Consider the following 5,776-nt stretch of genomic DNA (forward strand, 5'->3'; position numbering starts at 1 on the left):
TTATCAATTGCCTTTGATAATTATTATTCATGCCAGATTAATCCAACGAAGTCATTAAATGCGTTAATTATTCCATCTCTTAATCGTCCGAAATCTCATTAGCATCGAGAATATCTATTTCTCTCTAATGATCAACAAAGTCGTATACGTTTTTAGAAGAACTCAGAAAGCACCTGTCTTTTTACGGCTATTTTCTTTATACAAATCTCACATAAATCAGACAAATGAAGAATTTCTTGGGCAACGAATATCTGTCTACCCAGTCGGCTAGAAATCTTTAAAAGACTCTTTATAATATCTCGCCATAGCGATAATAAATTCTTTTCAACGTACAATGGGCGTCAAGGGACGATCAAAAACTTTGCTACACATTTTGTAACTGAACTAAGGATAATCGTTAGTCAAACGCATCTGTTTAGCTCAGACCGCACGGGGTGCAACTAATCCGACTGCAATTACACGTCGTTAAAAGCTCTTTCAAGAAGAGAACTCGAGAAAAGCAAAGCATTTATATAGCGCATACCATAACTCCCTCTTGAAACTAAAAGACCTTTCTACCGAAGGAAAAAAGATGCTAAAGTTTTATCTTGAAAACATTTCGAAATATTTGTTTAGTAAATGCATAAAAGACAATAGAGATAATGTTTCAAAAAGTTGAGTGTTCCAACTTAAGATGTCAAAAGGCTTTTTAAATGTTTTTCAAGATTAACAGAATCTGCCGATTTCCGACGGATTATTCTTTTCGAAAAAAAAAAAGACAGTATCGGAAAAAACTGAATGCAATTTTCTTTCGTCTAGTGTGAAATAAAAAGATTTTCACCGTAAAAGATAAAATAAATAGATTTCCATTCTTTCGCAAATGAATGTTGGTTTAGAAATTGTCCGCATATTGAGCAGCCGTAAAGCTCTTTATTGCACCTGTTATGCTCGTAAGAATAGAACGCATGTATAAGAATATTGATTTTCGAAACTCAGGTATCGCAAATAATGCGCTCCGCTTTGTTTGAGAAAGATGTCGAGACTTGTAGCAAAAAAAAAACTAAATTTCCAAAATATAGGAAGACACAATTTGTCTTTTTCTGACAATGTCAAATGTACTTTAATAGAATTTTAATTAAAAAGTCTGATTTATAAGACATTCGGTCGTTAAAAATTGGAAAGTCGCAACGTGCAGCCACTTTTGGTCAGACTTTCTCCAAGGAAAAGCCGAATGATTTAAAACCATCGTTATTAAAATATTTGCCGTTTCTAATGCAGCTGCTGAAAATCTATAGTTTACTTTACGTCTCCCTCTCACACACGTACACGTAAATTTTCAGTACTGACAGTAAATATTGGAACGCAAATTGTATGTATTTATCGTTTACATGAACATTAACTTTTAAACTTTTTCAGTTCTAAAGGAATTTTTTTTTTTTCCTATACACACGCACACACATACATATATATATAGCACAACAAAAAGCAATACGGAGGATGCACAGAGGGTTAATCCCGCGCAAAGGTGAGAAAAAGTCTATACATCGTTGAATTTCTATAGTCGATAATAAAAGAGAGCAAGAGAGAGAGAGAGAGAGAGAGAGAGAGAAAGAGAGAGAGAAAAGATGGATGAGAGGGGCGACGGCACCTTTGGCATCGAAGGTGCTCCGCGAGCGAAAGATGATGGCAGAATGAGAGAAAACGAGATCGAGACTCGGTGGAAGAAAGATGAGAGAAGAAGAGCAGTGAGAGGAAGGGGGCAAAGGAAAATAAAGGCAATGAATGATGCCACGGCAGGTGCATCGTGGCGTGTTTAACGAGTGGTCCGCTCTCAGGCTCCGACGCACCTGTAACACTCGCGTCGAACGAATCGGGTCGAAAGAGGTCCCACCATCACCAGAAAGACGTTTTCCGCTCTCTCCTCTTCTCTATTTTACTCTCTCTCTCTCTCTCTCTCTCTCTCTCTCTCTCTCTCTTTTTTCGCGCGTTCGATAGCCTTCTTAAAAGATAAATTACGCGGCTGCGAGTGCGTAATCGCGGCGTCACTGATTTACGACTTCGCGGAAACGCGTATCGAGGTAGCCGATATCGTTGTAGATTCCTCCTTGAAGTGTTCACGTCTCTCTTTCTCTTCAGGTAATCGTTTTGCCGAACGGGACGCGCAGCATGATATACTTCCCGCAATCGAGATCTCTCGCGAAGAACTGTTCGAACTGTCCGTGAGACATTTATCAATCGCGGCGACGTTGTCAAGAATGAATGCGGTTACACGATTAAAAAAAAAAAAATACTGAAAGAAAAATTAAATAAATTATCTTCTTACGTTTGATAGCATCGATAAATTGTGCAAACACTTAACTTATACCACTCCTCTTATTAACAAACTAAAAGATTCATTTTTTTAACAATTAATTTTATTACTAAAAATTGATACTCGATGTAACTAGTTTCTAAATTAAATAAATTTTATTTAAACAAAATAATATATTCCTCTATGACAGATTAATGCAAATAATATTAAATAATTAAAAGACACACATTTTCTAAAGAAAGAAAAATAAGAGAGAAGAGATTTTCTAAGAAGAAATTCTAAAATTAAATTATAATATTTCCGAGTATCCTTGTATTACTGAAACTAGCATGAGCGAAGACATCGATATTGCCGTCGAGAGCACCGCTATTCGCGACGCGCCGTTTCGAGGTCCGTAAGTCAGGAAGCCGTATGGCCGGACTTTAAGAACGTGAGAAATAAGCGGTGGGTGCCGCGTATGTACGTGAGATGAAATACGATCGCTTCGGCCGCGCGCGCACCGGAGGAAAGCCATGTCGTTGTGTGAATGCGTGTGCGTGCATCTCATCTCGCCTCACCTTGCTTCGATTCGACTCTCATTCCGCCACCCGATACCCACCTGTTGATGCGCCAACGGTTGCTCGACCTTTTTCAACGATACACCACCTACCTCCTTGAAAACCTTTCTCTTTTTTGGTCCCTTCTATTCCAGATTTAGGCGGCACGGCTGCGACGACCGCGCATCTTCCCTAATATGAGTTGTATATATGTATTTCGACATCTTCAAATAACCATCTATTATCTATTTATTTCAGGTAAAGGAGATATCGATAGAATAAGATATAGTAAGTGAAATAGAATTTTTAGAGATAAGACAATTTTTTTTTCTTTTTCATTTTAAATAATTTGGGGATACATGTACATACGAGACGCAAATGCGCTTTCGTAATATTTTTACATTCTGATATCGCGAAATAAAAAATATTAAACAAAGCAGCGATTTTCTTTCGGTAGATGACAAAAGTCTCGATTTTGTCGGCGGATTCGAATGTGAAGGTGACGTGGAGGAGGAGAGAAGTAATCATATATATATATATAAAGCCGACCCGACCTGGACCCCGTCACGTAGGAGTGCTAAATTGGCACTCTCTCGCGACCAGGTGGCAAATACTCGAACGAAACCGTTAATACGGGATGCTACGATTTTAAAGGAACGAGACCACCATAATGTTTCAAACCTGAAAAGAAAACATAGAGCCCATTAGATGATTAAAGCCTGCTACAGACGAAGAAATGGCTTTTGCGCCGCATGTAAGCACCAGCCCACCGTTGAAGTAGATCGAAAAGATATAAGATCTCTCCGCTTCAAAGTCTACTGGAAAGGTATAGAGATAGATACGATATTATATACAAGGTGCTGAAAAATCACGCACGCAAAAATTATCGTGTAGATTCTTCGATTAAAATCAAAAATACGAAGTCAAAAATTTAATCACAAAGATTAGATCCGACGTTATACTGTTTCTTTTTTATATATTTATTCTTAACATTAATTATCTTGGTAATTATATTTTAAAATTTTAAGTGAAATCTATTTGACATTATACAAAGAATAAGGATTTGTCTCCTGCTTATGAGAAGGACAGCTTATTCGTCTTAAATCTTTTATAAATAAAAAATGGAAGCTCTTTCTCTCCCTCATTTTCCAGAGTTTCATGAATTTTTGTTTCTTGACTTGACGATGAAGCCCATATATACTGTAATTCTTTAACACCGTATAGAGGAAACTCGATATAACGCGGCGCAGAGACAGAGAATAGAGAAGACATGGTAGACCGCCGCGCCTGGGGCGGAGATGAGGAAAAGGGAAATAATAGAAGTGAGAGGAAGAGACGGACAGGCACAGGTGTGCCAGGCACCGTGTAGGCGCCAGGTTCCTCATCGAACAACCTCACCACTTCTTTTGCTTGTTTTTTTTTCTCATCGCCTCCGTCCGAGAAGGACGGGACGTGGAATCTTGGTGCTCCATAGATCGCTATGGAATCCGCCACGACAAAGACAGGCGTTCGAGAGATGCCATTTTATCATCCTTCCAAATTCGATACCGAAATACCGTAAACTCTTTAACGAGCGCATATATTATTTCTCCATAAGAGAAGCATAATTTATATATCTTTATATATAATACGTACATAATATTTAACGAAGAAGATAAAAAAAATAATTAAGTTTTTTTTTATTTGCTTTATATATGTGCGTTAATCTCCTGTGTGTCCTTGTTAACTAAGCAAAAGCGCGTAGGTGGTACAAAGCGAAAGGAAGGTTGCACCGTTATGCTATATATAAATATATATGTATAGCCGATAAAAAGGAGAGCACACACACACACATAGGTTGTTCGTCCTTTACTGTTCGTTACTTGTTAAAAAAATCGAATTTTTATGTACAAACAATTTATATGTTCCATAAATATACGTGTCGATAAAATACTTTAGCCACTTCTCGTGTGCGCGCAACTCATTACAAGTATGCGTAAATAAAATTATAAAGTGCAGATGATATCATCGACAAGAAATAAAAAACAACTCTCTCTCTCTCTCTCGTTCTTTGCTGTTAATTATCTAACGGAAAAATCGACATTTCGCATATAAATATGTGAACGATTATTGATATATAAAATTAATATAATGGCATTGAATAGTAACATATGATGTAATGAATAATTATTTATTAATTAATATACGTGCGTAATAATATAATGAGTAACTTTGGAATTAGAGAATTATTTATTACAGAACTTGATTGTTTTTATAATAATTTGTAGGAATAGCGGAGTTTTTTCTACTTCTTGTGTCAGACGCAAGGATGCTAGGAATATCCACTTAAGGGCCATCCTGATCTATCTCTGTGTACCTTCACGTAGGCAAACACAACGCGACATAATGCTAGTTAGACAACTTTTACAATACACGTTGACGAGCGTGTGTATTTTTCCCACGGGTGAAACCCAGGGTCTATTAAAATTTTCGTAAATCGAGCTCTTGAAATCGAATTCCTACCGATAATGTCAATATAGCAATGTCTCCGATTGATTTAACTCTTCTTAAATTGTTGGAAGCGCGCGCGAGCGCTAAGAATAATATAATCTTTTAAAATAATATTTACATTATCATTTGGAATAATTTTTAAATTATCACTTTTTACATCATAGAATATATGACTACCGTATATTATTCTGAATATTAATAGTTATATAGAATTTCTTTATAAAATGTCGTTTATCTAAACTAAATGAAAATTTATAGTTCGTTAATTTACCCAACAAACTTGAAATTATAAAAATTTAATTTACTTCATACGTGTATTCTCAATGCTTAATTACAAATATATCACAAAGCGGTCGATTGATGTATGCTTTTTGCGTAAGTTTGAAATAGCGAAGAAAAAATCGTCTGTGAAGAATTAACCGGCTATAACTATACGAAGTATCAAGATCCGTCCGTGATC

The 5,776-nt window shown here is 36.4% G+C and overlaps 1 long non-coding RNA gene across 1 annotated transcript; it reads left to right on the forward strand.

Moving 5' to 3' along the window:
* The first annotated feature begins 2,956 nt into the window (after positions 1-2,956).
* LOC138944689 (uncharacterized) lies at positions 2,957-4,792 on the forward strand. Its single transcript, XR_011448852.1, has 3 exons — positions 2,957-3,084; positions 3,284-3,652; positions 4,051-4,792. It is a non-coding gene; the product is annotated as an uncharacterized lncRNA (long non-coding RNA).
* The last annotated feature ends 984 nt before the right edge of the window (positions 4,793-5,776 follow it).

The sequence above is a fragment of the Polyergus mexicanus genome, unplaced genomic scaffold (genome assembly GCF_030449975.1).
Source record: "Polyergus mexicanus isolate NDT 795.1 unplaced genomic scaffold, iyPolMexi1.0 SCAF_2, whole genome shotgun sequence".
NCBI lineage: Eukaryota > Metazoa > Arthropoda > Insecta > Hymenoptera > Formicidae > Polyergus > Polyergus mexicanus.